Raw genomic sequence first — 16963 nt, forward strand, 5'->3', positions numbered from 1 at the left:
TTGTCCCATCTGTGGATAGACCTGACTCCCCCTCTGCCTTGTCCGTGAAATCCACTAGATGCCTCTCTGAACAAGACTTGTTGCGTCTTGTGGATCAAGTGCTTTTGGCGAGAGGTATCCCACCCCCCAGGACCTATCCTTCCTTGGGAGGTGATCACCCTTTGCCAAAAACATCTACTTATTCTCCTCCTTCATTGTCTTTGAAGCCCCTTGATATAGCACAGTCTTCCCCCCTCTATGGTTTCCTTTATGGACCTCACTAAGGAACCGCAGTTGCCTTCGTGGCAGGAGAGCTTTGCTACAACCCAGGATGTCAGCTGTGGCATACGTAATTTGGTGTTTCAAAGCCATCCAGGGACTCCGAGTTGGCAGGCTGAGCCACTTAGGGGAGGGGTGGGGTGACCCCTGTCCAGGACACTCACCCCTCTTCAGGTGGACCAGTCTTCCAACTAATGGAGAAGGCTTTGGCATCTGCTGGCGATACTCTGCTGTCAATCTCCCCACCCACCTCTGGACCGCTATGTACATGAGTCGCGCCTAGTGGACACAGGGTGCAAGGGCTTCAGGATGTACTCCCACAGGAAACCCCTTTTGCATTGTCTTCCCCAGCTTCTCCCTGTGAGGAAGTTCATTGCAAAAGCTCATGCAAGAGGAAGCACATGGACTCCACAGAGGAGTCCCTTACTGAAGACGCAGACTTTGATGATGGGGAAGGGTCCCCTCTCTCACCCTCTGAGGTATCCTTTGGTGATATCCTCAAAATCCTTAAACAGAGAGGTGACTGGCAGCCCCCTAACCCGACCTCTGAAGAGTCTGTATTCCTGCAGGCATTTTGCGCCCGGCCACCTACCCTCCTGGGTTACTCCACCTGCTGACGAACTGGTCCGGCTCATTGTGTACCATGTGTGGAAGGTTCCTGACACCATTGGGGCCATTCCCTGGAGGCCATATAAAATTTTCTCCCCTCCTGCTACTGACTCCCATTGGTCCAAAGGTCTTCCTGTAGATGCTCTGGTGGTGGTGGTCGCAACCAAGAAGGACCTGGCGGAAGAAGAAAGCCAGACTGTCCATCCGCCCAACAGAGTCATGGGCTCTGGACAGAACAGGGAAGCAATCAGGTCCCTGAATTATATGGCACACTTCACCAGGCTTCAAAGGGATTTAGTATCTGAGCTCTCTGAAACTTTGGCTGGTGCCGTGTCTGATGAGGTCCATGACAAAGTGGCCTCTCAGCTGGCTACCATTGAATCAATATCAAACTCCTCCATGTGCCTGATATCTCACACCTCAGAAGGAGCAGCTAGAGCGGCGAGTTCAGGCATTGTTTTGAGACGGCACACCTGGATGCGCTTATGTAATTTCACAGAACCCTTCAAGGCTTCCTTTCTCAATGCTCCCATCAAAGCCTCTTCTTTGTTTGGACCCAAAGTTAAAAGCACACTGGCCAGATGTGAACAGGACGGTAAGATTCTTTCTTGCCATAGGTGTCTGTTCTTCCCCTCAATGTGCTTTCTCCAGAAACCAGAAGAGTGGGAAGATATGGTACAAAAAGTCTCAGGGTCCTTTCCGTGACACCCAGGCAGAGTTCCCCCCTAGAGGCAGAGGGCGAAACTCCCAGGGAAGATGCCCTTTTCGGGGCAGAGGGGGTCCTCAAAACCAGGGTTCCAGTGATTCCATTCCTGGTCAATCCTATCAGCGCTCCTGAAGAGTGGCCCAACTCCTTTCCTCTGGAGGTGATTGGGGGTCATTTCTCCTTGTACCCTTCTGCCTGGCTAACCATCACCACTGACTCTTTGGTACAAAGGATAATAAACAGAGGTTACCATATCCCCTTCGATCTTTGTCCTGCCCCCCCCAACAAACTTACCCAACCTTCCACCCAGTCAAAGGGAAGAAGCAGCACTAGAGATAGCAAAGCTGCTATGAAAAAGTCATCCAAATAGTCCCTCCAGACCAGATAGGATCCGGATTCTACTCAAGACTAATTTTAGTGCCAAAGAAAACTGGGGACTAGAGACCAATTTTGGATCTCAGTGTATTGAACAAGTTTGTAAGAGTACCAAAATTCTGGATGGTCACAATACAGTCTATCCCTCCCGCTTTTGGAAAAAGACGATTGGATGTGCTCGATAGATCTTCATGATGCGTACTACCACATAAAAATGGACAGGCCATCAAGAAGATTTCTGTGCTTCCGTGCAGGAGACCGTCACTACCAGTTCAGAATACTGCCCTTCTGACTCTCTACAGCTCCCAGAGTGTTCACAAAGTGCATGGCAGTCGTCACAGCTTACTTGCAACTACAAGGATTCCAGGCATTTCCATACCTAGATGACTAGCTCATCTCTGCTCCCACCAGACATCTATTGGAAGAAGCCCTGGCATACTCTCTCCTCATTTCAAAAAGGCTAGGCATAACCATAAACTGGCAAAAATCCAGTCTCACCCCGTCTCAGTCCACAGAATTCATAGGGGTCATATTGGATACAAAGAATTGCAGAGCATCCATTCCAGAGCACAGAATTCTAAGGATAAAGCAACAGCTGATCTCAATCCTTTCAAGGGAGAAATTCACAGCTCACTCTGTCCTACAGCTGTTGGTTCCATGGCAACCTCCATCACCATTGTCCCCCTGGCCAAGTTTCACATGAGGCTTCTACAATGGCTACTGCTCACCCAATGGTATCCTTTTCAGCGTCCTCTTTCAGCCAAGATTCGAGTAACCCACAGGTGCAAACAGGATTTAAATTGGTGGATGACCCACAAACAGTCACAATAGTCTCGCCCCTTCTCCCCCCAGCAGCCCAAGGCTACAGTGACCACGGATGCCTCCCTGATGGGGTGGGGGGGGGGGGCTATGTCAGGGTGAGACAGTCCAAGGCACTTGGTCAAAATTGGAGGCCCAACTGCATATAAATGTTCTGGAGCTGAGCGAAGTGTTTCTGGCATTGCAAACATTCCATCCCCTGCTGCCATCTGGGACTATTGCGATACAATCAGACAGTATGGCAGTGGTCTGGTACATCAACAAACAGGGCAGAACCAAATCTTACCCCCTTTGTCGAGAGGCCATGAGGATATTGCAATGGGCGATGGCTACCAACCGTTTTCTTCTAGCAACACACATTCCCGGGAGTTCCATCGTGATAGCAGACAAGACTCAGCAGGTGCATTCTACAACCTCACGAGTGGTCCCTGAATCCCTTGATAGCGACGGAGATCTTCCACCGCTGGGGCCATCCTTGCTGCGACCTCTTTGCATCCCCGACCAACTACAAATGCGGCAACTACTTCGCCCTGATTCCCCCTCCGGGACAGTCACCCAGGAACGCTCTAGTCCACGATTGGCCTTCAGGTCTTCTTTATGCTTTTCCACCTCTTCCCCTCATTCCCCAGTTTCTGAAAAAAGCCCGTCGGTTGAAGAGTAAGGTGATCCTCATAGCACCATATTGGCCTCATCAGATTTGGTTCCCCTTCGTTTGGCCTCACCTTCTAAATCAACCATGGATCCACCATCCAACCCCAGGGTTGATCTCCCATCCACAGAATCTGATTCATCCCAACGTGGACAGACTGAAGCTCACAGCATGGCTCCTCCAATTCCCTTGATTGCCAGGCAGAATGATCTTTCCTTACCAGTACAGGACATTCTTATTGCATCTCATAAGTCTTCCACTAGAATTACTTATCTAAGCAAGTGGAACAGATTTACCTGTTGGCTGAAAGACAAGCAAGTAGACCCTTTTTCAGCACCAGTGTTAATAGTACTAGATTACGAAACAAACTAAAATACCAAAACAAACGAATCAGCAAGGAAGTTCCAGAATCAAACCAGCGTGAGATGAATGAGGAAACTAGTTTACTGTATTTTGTTAAGTGCTTTTCGTCGCCCGCTATTAGGGCGACTTCATCAGACAAAAAACAATTAAACAATTTATTAATATATAACATCGTCAATTAAGGATTAAAACACAGTTAAAGTGATACTAGTCAATGACTACCCAGTCCTAACACTCTAAGATAGGTATATCTTTAAAAGTTAAAGTTGTTACCACATATAAAAGTATTACTACAAGAACATTAACAAGGTAAAAGTCCAAGACATATTAGTTTATATAAAAGATTGTATATTAAAACTGATTATAAGAAAAAAGAAAACTAAAAGGCTACAAACAACAGTAGACACATGTAAAATAATTTTAGTAACATCTACTTAAGGCATGTTTAATTTCTATCCAGACTTTTCAATTTCAGTAAACAACAGATGTTGCAATGTTCGTTTAATCCTGGCTTAGAAAAAGAGTTTGTCCTCAGTTGCCAAGACAGTTTGCAATCTTCTAATAGTAGATTATATGGGCTCCCTCTAATATCAGTTTGAATCTGATCAAAAGCTGTAAATTTAAAACTATGTCCTACATTAGCAATAGTGTGTTTTGCTAGGGCATTTTCTGTCTTAGCATTTGATATCGCATATGTGTGCTCATATACTCTCTCTTTTAATCGACGTTCTGTTTTTCCTATGTAGAACGCTGAACATAACGTACATGTAGCTACATAGCCTATGTGTTTTGAGTTGCAATTGAGTTTATATTTAATCTTATATTTTTTGTTGTTAATAGTGACATACTCACTACAAAACATGTGTTTACACATATTACAACTACCACAATTATACATCCCTTTTCGATTACTGAAACTTTTTATCATATTTGACTCCAAGATATTTTTAATATTTCTCCCTTTTCTATACACTAAAGTGGGGTATTCTAGAAATTTAGAATTAATGTTTTTATCTTGTTGAATAATTACCCAATTTTTGTACAGTATCTTTCTCATAATACTACTTTCCATACTAAATGTTGTGATATAGCTAAGCTGGTAATTTTTATTGGTTTCAATGTCACCTCTACCTGAAATTTCTTCATCTATTGTGTAAATATTCGTATTAGAATCAATTTCTGTACTAGGACAGCTACTCACAGTACCTCTAAGACTATCTCTTGTTTCTAAAATTGGTACAATAAAACGGTTATCTCTTTTACATTTAACTTTATTAAAGATATCCATGAAGAAATCGATAGGGTATCCTCTCTGTGAATAAAGTTTCTAGTAACCTACATTCAACTAAGAAGTCACTATCCAAAGTTGTCATACGGGCTGCTCTAATCAACTGCCCCTTCACTATAGCTTTCTTTTGTGTATATGGGTGTAAACTAGTATAGTGGAGATAAGAGTTACAGAAAGTATCTTTTCTGTGTATTCTAGCAATATACTGCATAGCTGTTGGATCTTTAAATATATTGACGTCAAGATAGTTGGTAGATGAAACTTGGAAATCTGATGTAAATTTGAAGAAGTTAGTAGTGTTGTTTAAAGTAGGAAGTTATTTGTTAATTCCTTTGGTCCTTGAAATAGAATGAATATATCATCAAGAAATAGAGTATAATATTTAATATACGTAATCCACTCAGTATTCTTGAAGATAAAGTTAGTTTCCCAGTACACCATTACTGTATTAGCGAGGCTGGCTCCGCATGGTGAGCCCATCGCAACCCCGCATTTCTGCAAATACAAATTGTTGTTAAATGTAAAGTAATTGTTAGTTAGAATAATATCAAGTAAAGTTGTAACTGTAAACATCTCATTAGCTGGTGCACCTTTATTTATGAGAAACAAGTTCACCCATTCTATTCCTTCTAAATGAGGGATAGACCTGTACAAATCTATAACGTCTATGGTTAAGAAATTGTTTTCTTCCTTGTATTTGATCTTATTAATATTCTCTAAAAATGTCCACGAGTCTTTACAGACTTGCGGTTCTGTTTTTAAATACTGCTTCAATATATGGTCTACTACTTTAGCCGAAGCATAAGTGATAGAATTCCGTCCATCTATCAATGGTCTAAGTGGTGGATTTATAATATTTTTATGGATTTTTGGTGTTGCAAAAAGAATGGGTATCTTAAGCCAGTTCATAGTTATATAATGATATGTGTTGATATCTATATATCCATCCATAAATAAATCACTAAAGTAATTTTTGATCCTACTGTATGCAGTATTCACTTCATTGATTGAAACCTTGACATAAGTTTCACTCTCCAATATATGTTCTACTCTATTAATATAATCATAATTATCAAATATAAAATACTGATCAGCATAAAATAAACGCTGGTACCTTATGGCACAAAATCCAGAATAACACGTAGATGGATGAAACAATCAACATAAAAATAGTCCAGGTCACTGCCCAAGTGGTATAAAAAGGTTCCTTTATTCACAAGTAAGCACTTTCACCCGTAGGCTTCTTCAGACTTATACACAGCATGAAATATATTCAAAGTTTAAATATCCCTCCTTGCATTTTCATTGGTCAACGTCTCATCATCAATGAACATACCAACCCCAGCATACAAAGCGCAGACTCAATGTAAGATACTCACACATATAATGACATCTTTAAAAACAGCAATAAATATATAGACATGTATTGTAATATGCCTTAATTTCATAAAAAATATAAAATATAAATACATATGTAAACATATTAATACAAAACAATAATGAACAGCTAAAAGAAGACAAATTGTGATGTTAGTCCATACTAAATGTGTAGTTGCACCTAAGCTAATTTCCTACTACTTGGGTTTAAGCCTCCTACTTCTTAAAAAAGGCTTAATCTGTATCATGTCATTCAACCCTGGTGTTTGGTAAGCTCTCCATCTAATAATCCATCTCAACTCGCATTCTAAAGTGTAATTAAGTCCCCCCCTCTGGAATTAATATCTATCTTTTGTAAAACACAAAATTTAAAAGTGTGCCTAGAACCCAAATCCTTGTGATGTTTAGCCAAGGCATTAAATTCAGAGCTTATTCTGATATGGTAAACATGCTCCCTAACACGTTCTTTCAGAGACCTATTGGTTTTTCCAATTTAGAACGCGGAGCATGCCACACATCTAGCCAAATATATAACATTCTTACTATTGCAATTTGTTGAAGTATTAAAATAAAAAGTTTGTTTTGTGGTGGGATGTATAAAAGTAGTCTCATCTTGAATATATATACATTGGTTACATTTACCACAAGGTATGGTATTAATTCCAGATGCATTCATTCCTCTCCTTACCAAAGTATTTTTAGGTTTACATAGCAACCTTTTAAGATTTGGTTTATTCTTAAAAAATACATTAGGTCTCGGGCCTACAACCTTACTAATTTCATTATCCAGAAGTAAAATGTCCCAGTGTTTAACCAAAAATTGTTTTAATTGCACAGCGTCTTTCGTAAAAAACATGGGGGCCCTAAGGTCAACTGTTGTAGATGTTTGACTAATATCAGGTAAACTTATAGACTCTGAAAAATAGGGTCTCGCTTTCGTGGCTCTTAATCCATTAACTTCCAATATTGTCTGTTCAACCATCTCTATGTTATAGCCTCTTTGTATAAATTTAGCCCTCAATCCCTCCAACTCTTATCTTATAACCTTCCACTGTCGGATTGAGTCTAGATGCCCTCATTATTTGTCCTTTCATCACATTATTAAAGACAAACTTGGGGTGCATACTATGCTTGTGGAGCAATGTATTCCTATGACAAAGTTTCCTATGTATAGAGGTATTAAGTAGGCCATTGCTAAGCCTATTAATAGCAACATCTAAATAAGAAATCTCACTCACTGAAAAATTCAAAGTGAATTTCAAAAAATTAGTACAGTTCATACTTTCAGCAAGTTCCAGGAGTGTATCCACGTCACTAAGCCAAATGAAAAAAAGGTCATCTACAAACCTCCGATATATATACCCACAAATTTCTGAAACAAATCTAACTTAAAAAGAACTTTCTCCTCCCAACAGGCCATCACTAGGTTGGCGTAGCTATTGGCACAAGAAGTGCTTATAGCCACGCCATCCCTCTGCAAAAATATCTCCTCTCCAAACATAAAAACTGACCCTATTTTTCAGAGTCTATAAGTTTACCTGATATTAGTCAAACATCTACAACAGTTGACCTTAGGGCCCCCATGTTTTTTACGAAAGACGCTGTGCAATTAAAACAATTTTTGGTTAAACACTGGGACATTTTACTTCTGGATAATGAAATTAGTAAGGTTGTAGGCCCCGAGACCTAATGTATTTTTTAAGAATAAACCAAATCTTAAAAGGTTGCTATGTAAACCTAAAAATACTTTGGTAAGGAGAGGAATGAATGCATCTGGAATTAATACCATACCTTGTGGTAAATGTAACCAATGTATATATATTCAAGATGAGACTACTTTTATACATCCCACCACGAAACAAACTTTTTATTTTAATACTTCAACAAATTGCAATAGTAAGAATGTTATATATTTGGCTAGATGTGTGGCATGCCCCTCGTTCTATATTGGAAAAACCAATAGATCTCTGAAAGAACGTGTTAGGGAGCATGTTTACCATATCAGAATAGGCTCTGAATTTAATCAAACCAAACAATAATAATCGCCAGCGTGAGCAGGACAAATCTTCATGTAATGAAATCCTGTAGAATAAACCTGAACAGGAGAAATCTTCATGTAGTGAAATCCAAAGGAATAAACGCTAAACAGCTAGGCAGCATGTACCAATAAACTGTTTATTGTAGTATATAAAAGACAGATAAGCACTTTCGCATCACTGCTTCATCAGATCCACAGAAATTCAACTCTAAAATCACAGCTGTATATATACTAAGCTGATAATTAACAATTAGACAATTAACATAAAACACATTTAAAGAGATATCCACTTAAAACAAGTAATATATATATGGAATCTCAAATTTTAAAACTTTAAAAGCACTACTCAGAATGACGAATATAAAACAATGTATATAAACAAAGTATGTAAATATGCAAATGATAAAGTACAACTCTAATATCTAATAATGTGTTGTTTTTAGGGTCCATCACTTCCATAAATAGGCTTAATTACAAATATAAAAATATTAATGAATTATTAGCTTAACACCTAAATCTTAAAAGATGAAAATGTAAGCAGCTTAACCTAAGGAAGAGAGATGACATAAATCCTGATTAAAACTACAATTCTCATAAATTCCAATACAAACAGTTATCAAGAGATAAAGTAATAATATATGGAAATGAATGTATGCAATCAAAAATGTAAATATGGATCAAATAGAAAGCTGAGAAATACAAAAAATACACACAAGATACGGTAAAAAACCCCTCTTCTTTACAATATTTTCTATTATTTTATATTCCTTCTCTGTCTCAACTTCGGTTTCAGAGAGGCTCTCTCATTGAGACCCGACCCTTTATCAGCTTTCAATAATAATATCCACTCAGTTTCTTTCCCTTCAGTATATGTTATGAGATCTCCGCCTCTAGGATTAGGATATATCACTTCCAGGGCTTTGAAAGTAAAAGTGTGTGATGTGCTAGTCATCATAACGTGTTTAGCTAGAGCATTGTGCACAGAGCCCTTCTTCATGTGGTAGATATGTTCTCTCATACGGTCCCTGAAAGGACGATTGGTTTTGCCTACATAAAAAGAAGAGCAGCTCTGGCATGTGGCTAAGTAAACAATGTGTGGTGTCATACAGTCTGCTTTGGCAAATATGGGAAAGTACTGTCTCAAGTCTGGATGAAAAAAGTAGGGTGTGCTATCAATATAGTTACAAAAATTGCAACGTCCACACAGTTTTGTGCAACCATTACTCTTGTCCATAAAGGTGTTAGTGGTATAACAAAGTTTTCTTTTCAGATTATTTTTATTCTTATACAGGAAATTGGGATGATCCCCCACTATAGTTTTGAGGTCATCATCCACTAAGAGTATATCCCAATGCTTATGTATTATCTCTGTAAGTTCCAAGTAATCTGCCGAAAAATGTGTTGAAAATTTAACGTACTTTGGAGACGCCATATCAGAATCTGAATCAGCTAAAGATTCTTGTGGTCCAAAATAAGGTAATCCTTTAGTGGGTCTTAAATCTGAAGCATCCTTCAAATGCTTGCTAATTTCTCGCCTATTATAACCTCTCTGTGCTAATCTATCATTCAAATGAGATAATTCAGTTTCAAAACATTGATCTATTGGGTTTAACCTAGATGCTCTAATGGCTTGCCCTCTCATGATGTTCCTAAAGACATAAGGAGGGTGCATACTTGATCTATGGAGTAGATTATTGCTATAACAGTTTTTCCGAAATACCCCCGTATTAATAATGTTGTTGTCGAGTCTTTCAATATACATGTCAAGAAACTCTATCCTATTCTGAGAACTGTTCATTGTAAATTTAAGACAGGTAGTGAGATTATTCATAGCACTGAAAAATAAGTCAAGTTGCTCCGCAGTACCTTTCCATAAAACAAACAAATCATTGACAAAACGTCGATAGAAGATAACATGTTGTAGAAAAAGATCTTCTTTAAAGAGAAAGTGCTCTTCCCAGTGGGCTAGAAACATATTGGCGTAGCTGTTGGCACATGGTGTGCCCATTGCTACGCCATCCTTCTGTCTATACATGTGATTATCAAACATAAATAAATTATTTTCTAATCAATTCCAGAAAACAGGTAATCAAATCTATTTTAACCGGTGGATAGTCACTATGTTCTTTCATATATTCAATGACATACATAACACCTAGGTCATTAGGAATCATCGTAAATAAAGATTGAATGTCAAAGGTTACAAAAATGTAATCCATATTGACTGTCACATCTTTAATACAAGTATATAAATCAAGCAAGAATTGTCTAGAATCTTTTAAAACAATTCTATTGTTTAAGACATGTCTAAGATGTTTCTCTACGTAGACAGATAAGTGCTCTGTAACCCAACCACGGCCTGAAACTATTGGTCTCAGTGGGGGATTGGCCAAATCTTTATGTATTTTTGGAAGGCCATGTATGATGGGTATAGTAGGATAAGGGATAGTAAGGTATTCATAAGTATCCTTATCAATCAAATGTCCAATGTATATATCTGTGATAGTATTGTGTACATGCCTAATAATGTATTCAACATCCTGTGTTCTAATCTTAACATAAAAATCATCACATAACATTGTAGTCATACGTTCATTATAATCGACCATATCCATCACCACTATCTTCCCACCCTTGTCAGCAGGCCTAATGGCAATGTTGGAATCATTTTGTAATTCCTTAAGACTAACTCTTTCTCTGTATGTAAGATTGTCTTTCTTATGGTGTTGCTTGTTAGTGGTCCTATTCTCATAATAGCCGTGTAACTCATCCTCAGTAAGTCTCATATATGCTTCTATTAGCGGATGATTAGTAGGTGTAAACTCACTCAAGTTCTTAAACTTAAAATCAGGGTGTATCTGATTGGAGTCTTTGAACATAAATTTCAACATTATGTTCCTACAGAATAGCCTTACATCCATTATCGTGTCTATCAGATGGCTCTGGCATCTAGGGATAAAATTTAACCCTCTATTTAATAATCTGATATCATCTTCGGTTAAGGTAATATGTGAGATATTGTGGACTAGTGTTTGTCTGCCCACATTTTCCTCAACGTCTTCTGTGGTGTATACTCTTCTGAAAACTTCCTTTTCTGCCTGCCTCTGCTCACAGAGCGAGAACGAAACCTGTTGTTCTCTGTTCTGACTGGCAGAGGAAAAGTCAGCTGGGGGGGCATATTGGGAGTGGGGGTAGAGTGTGATATTGTTTGTTTGGGTCTAACTACAGGCCCATTCTGCTGTACAAGTTTAGATCCATTCAGTTGCTGTTTGGATACATCCTTAACTATCCTTACTTCTGGATATAGATTGGTGTTGCTATCTACGGTAGAGTGTACCAAGTGTATCACATCTATAGAATCATTACAATGATCATTGGTTATAACATTACTATCAGAAATTGCAAGTTGTGATGAATGGGATGAATTCAGTTCGTGAACTCTTTCGCTTTCAATATTTACAGAAGGACAGTCCTTATGTGCTCTGGGGCCCAGAGCCTCAATGTTATTGCCAGTAGTTCTATTAACTGGCCTGTCCTGTTCCATTCCTCCTGCAACATTATCTATATTATCAGTCACTGGTCCGGTTGCGGAGTTCGAATTAAACCTGGGCCACATGAAGACATGTCCATTTTTAAAATCATTAGTGTCCCTAATGACTTTATGACACTTCTGTTGGTAAAGTTTTCTTTCGAAAACTGAAATACTGTCTAACATGTTATCAAATTAAGGACGCACAATGTCAGATGGAAAATCCTTAAATAAAAGGCGTTGCTTATTCGTCATCTCCTCAGTCAATTTAGCCTCCTCTGGCTTAAAGAAATCTATTAGCAGCTTTAAATATTTCTGACTCACCTCCATATTTAACCGTTGCCACTGCGCCAGGAGATCTGGATAATCCCTGCCTTGACTAGGCATGGTAAATACACGCAGTCCCCTCGGTATGATGCTTCGGTCTAAACAAAGCTGAAAATGTATCCTTTGTACTTGCAGCCTCTTAAGCTTCATAAAGCTCTTCTCAATTTCATCCAGCATCGTATAAAGTTTATTGGAGTCAAAGCTCTGCCCTGATGTATTCGTTCGCATGGATTCCACATCGAGGAACCAGGAAGAGTGAGCGTTTCCTCTGAGGTGCTGTTGAAATCTCTGTACGATGACGTCATCACGCATAGTCTCGTTCCCACGATGTTCATCTCTGGGGACGTAGTCAAGCTCTATATCAGCCATTGAGTATAAATAATACGTATAAATAGAGCAAAAGTCAAAAAATCATAAATATCCTGCCCCTGTTTGCAAGAGCTAAATTAAAAAGTTGCAGATAACTCAAAAAAGTCTCTCTAGTCTCGCTACAGGTTAGCGCTGGGGTGTACAGCAAAAGAGTATAATCAAACCAAACAATAATAATCGCCAGCGTGAGCAGGACAAATCTTCATGTAATGAAATCCTGTAGAATAAACCTGAACAGGAGAAATCTTCATGTAGTGAAATCCAAAGGAATAAACGCTAAACAGCTAGGCAGCATGTACCAATAAACTGTTTATTGTAGTATATAAAAGACAGATAAGCACTTTCGCATCACTGCTTCATCAGATCCACAGAAATTCAACTCTAAAATCACAGCTGTATATATACTAAGCTGATAATTAACAATTAGACAATTAACATAAAACACATTTAAAGAGATATCCACTTAAAACAAGTAATATATATATGGAATCTCAAATTTTAAAACTTTAAAAGCACTACTCAGAATGACGAATATAAAACAATGTATATAAACAAAGTATGTAAATATGCAAATGATAAAGTACAACTCTAATATCTAATAATGTGTTGTTTTTAGGGTCTATCACTTCCATAAATAGGCTTAATTACAAATATAAAAATATTAATGAATTATTAGCTTAACACCTAAATCTTAAAAGATGAAAATGTAAACAGCTTAACCTAAGGAAGAGAGATGACATAAATCCTGATTAAAACTACAATTCTCATAAATTCCAATACAAACAGTTATCAAGAGATAAAGTAATAATATATGGAAATGAATGTATGCAATCAAAAATGTAAATATGGATCAAATAGAAAGCTGAGAAATACAAAAAATACACACAAGATACGGTAAAAAACCCCTCTTCTTTACAATATTTTCTATTATTTTATATTCCTTCTCTGTCTCAACTTCGGTTTCAGAGAGGCTCTCTCATTGAGACCCGACCCTTTATCAGCTTTCAATAATAATATCCACTCAGTTTCTTTCCCTTCAGTATATGTTATGAGATCTCCGCCTCTAGGATTAGGATATATCACTTCCAGGGCTTTGAAAGTAAAAGTGTGTGATGTGCTAGTCATCATAACGTGTTTAGCTAGAGCATTGTGCACAGAGCCCTTCTTCATGTGGTAGATATGTTCTCTCATACGGTCCCTGAAAGGACGATTGGTTTTGCCTACATAAAAAGAAGAGCAGCTCTGGCATGTGGCTAAGTAAACAATGTGTGGTGTCATACAGTCTGCTTTGGCAAATATGGGAAAGTACTGTCTCAAGTCTGGATGAAAAAAGTAGGGTGTGCTATCAATATAGTTACAAAAATTGCAACGTCCACATGGTTTTGTGCAACCATTACTCTTGTCCATAAAGGTGTTGGTGGTATAACAAAGTTTTCTTTTCAGATTATTTTTATTCTTATACAGGAAATTGGGATGATCCCCCACTATAGTTTTGAGGTCATCATCCACTAAGAGTATATCCCAATGCTTATGTATTATCTCTCTAAGTTCCAAGTAATCTGCCGAAAAATGTGTTGAAAATTTAACGTACTTTGGAGACGCCATATCAGTTAGGGTCTCGCTTTCGTGGCTCTTAATCCATTAACTTCTAATATTGTCTGTTCAACCATCTCTATGTTATAGCCTCTTTGTATAAATTTAGCTCTCAATCCCTCCAACTCTATCTTATAACCTTCCGCTGTCGGATTGAGTCTAGATGCCCTCATTATTTGTCCTTTCATCACATTATTAAAGACGAACTTGGGGTGCATACTATGCCTGTGGAGCAATGTATTCCTATGACAAAGTTTCCTATGTATAGAGGTATTAAGTAGGCCATTGCTAAGCCTATTAATAGCAACATCTAAATAAGAAATCTCACTCACTGAAAAATTCAAAGTGAATTTCAAAAAATTAGTACAGTTGTTCATACTTTCAGCAAGTTCCAGGAGTGTATCCACGTCACTAAGCCAAATGAAAAAAAGGTCATCTACAAACCTCCGATATATACCCACAAATTTCTGAAACAAATCTAACTTAAAAAGAACTTTCTCCTCCCAACAGGCCATCACTAGGTTGGCGTAGCTATTGGCACACGAAGTGCCTATAGCCACGCCATCCCTCTGCAAAAATATCTCCTCTCCAAACATAAAAACTGACCCTATTTTTCAGAGTCTATAAGTTTACCTGATATTAGTCAAACATCTACAACAGTTGACCTTAGGGCCCCCATGTTTTTTACGAAAGACGCTGTGCAATTAAAACAATTTTTGGTTAAACACTGGGACATTTTACTTCTGGATAATGAAATTAGTAAGGTTGTAGGCCCGAGACGTAATGTATTTTTTAAGAATAAACCAAATCTTAAAAGGTTGCTATGTAAACCTAAAAATACTTTGGTAAGGAGAGGAATGAATGCATCTGGAATTAATACCATACCTTGTGGTAAATGTAACCAATGTATATATATTCAAGATGAGACTACTTTTATACATCCCACCACGAAACAAACTTTTTATTTTAATACTTCAGCAAATTGCAATAGTAAGAATGTTATATATTTGGCTAGATGTGTGGCATGCCCCTCGTTCTATATTGGAAAAAACAATAGATCTCTGAAAGAACGTGTTAGGGAGCATGTTTACCATATCAGAATAGGCTCTGAATTTAATGCATTGGCTAAACATCACAAGGATTTGGGTTCTAGGCACACTTTTAAATTTTGTGTTTTACAAAAGATAGATGTTAATTCCAGAGGGGGAGACTTAATTAATTACACTTTAGAATGCGAATTGAGATGGATTATTAGATGGAGAGCTGACCAAACACCAGGATTGAATGACAAGATACAGATTAAGCCTTTTTTAAGAAGTAGGAGGCTTAAACCCAAGTAGTAGGAAATTAGCTTAGGTGCAACTACACATTTAGTATGGACTAACATCACAATTTGTCTTCTTTTAGCTGTTCATTATTGTTTTGTATTAATATGTTTACATATGTATTTATATTTTATATTTTTTATGAAATTAAGGCATATTATAGTACATGTCTATATATTTATTGCTGTTTTTAAAGATGTCATTATATGTGTGAGTATCTTACATTGAGTCTGCGCTTTGTATGCTGGGGTTGGTATGTTCATTGATGATGAGAAGTTGACCAATGAAAATGCAAGGAGGGATATTTAAACTTTGAATGTATTTCATGTTGTGTACAAGTCTGAAGAAGCCTACGGGTGAAAGCGCTTACTTGTGAATAAAGGAACCTTTTTATACCACTTGGGCAGTGACCTGGACTATTTTTATGTTGATTGTTTCATCCATCTACGTGTTATTCTGGATTTTGTGCCATAAGGTACCAGCGTTTATTTTATGCTGATCAGTATTTTATATTTTATTTTTTCGCTGGTTACGTGCTCTGTTGGCTGGTTGTGCACTTTTTGGATATTCTACTACGTGTTTTATTTGTTACACCAGCCTAAGAGAATGGCCAAGAATCCGAATTCAAATATCAAACTTCCGTATGTACCTGTGACTTTAAGTGCAACTAACAGAAAGAATGAACGGTTTCAAGCTTGTGTGACTGGTAGGGAAACCTACTACTGGAATATGAACCGAACGTTGGGCTGAATGATGGCGTTATTAACGACGACAGTTCCCTGAGGTTAACTGAGGATGTACAAATACTAGAAACGGAGACTTTGAAACTTAAGAAACTGCAATTGCAAAGACAGTATTTCGAGGCTTGCTTGGCTAAGAAAATTATACCTCGTGGGCTGCGTATTCTCAAAATGCCCACGTCAGGTAATAGATTCCCTGACTTACTTTATAAATGGCAACAGCTCAATATTGAGCTTAGTTTTAACTATATGAGGCTCCTCATTGACTTTCATACACCTGAAGAGGACAGTTTAAGATCTAATGTTAATAAATTGTTTGATGCCATTAAAAAGAACTATCCAGGCGATAGTACAGATGTTAAACTTGAGAAAGTCTTAGATAATGTTTTAATGTTTGAAAGACGTTTGTTAGAGCAAAAAAAGAATATGATTATGAGAGATTTAAGAGATTTTAAGAATTCTAATGTCTTTACTTGGCCTAGACAATATGTGAATAACATGAATGTTAATAATGCATCACATGGCTCTTTGAATTCTGTCTCTGGGAATGTAAATGTAATTAATCAGGTTTATAATGCTTATGGTAGGAATGATGTTG

This window comes from Protopterus annectens, chromosome 9.part0 (genome assembly GCF_019279795.1).
Source record: "Protopterus annectens isolate FY-2018-M chromosome 9.part0, PAN1.0, whole genome shotgun sequence".
In the NCBI taxonomy this organism is placed as follows: domain Eukaryota; kingdom Metazoa; phylum Chordata; order Ceratodontiformes; family Protopteridae; genus Protopterus; species Protopterus annectens.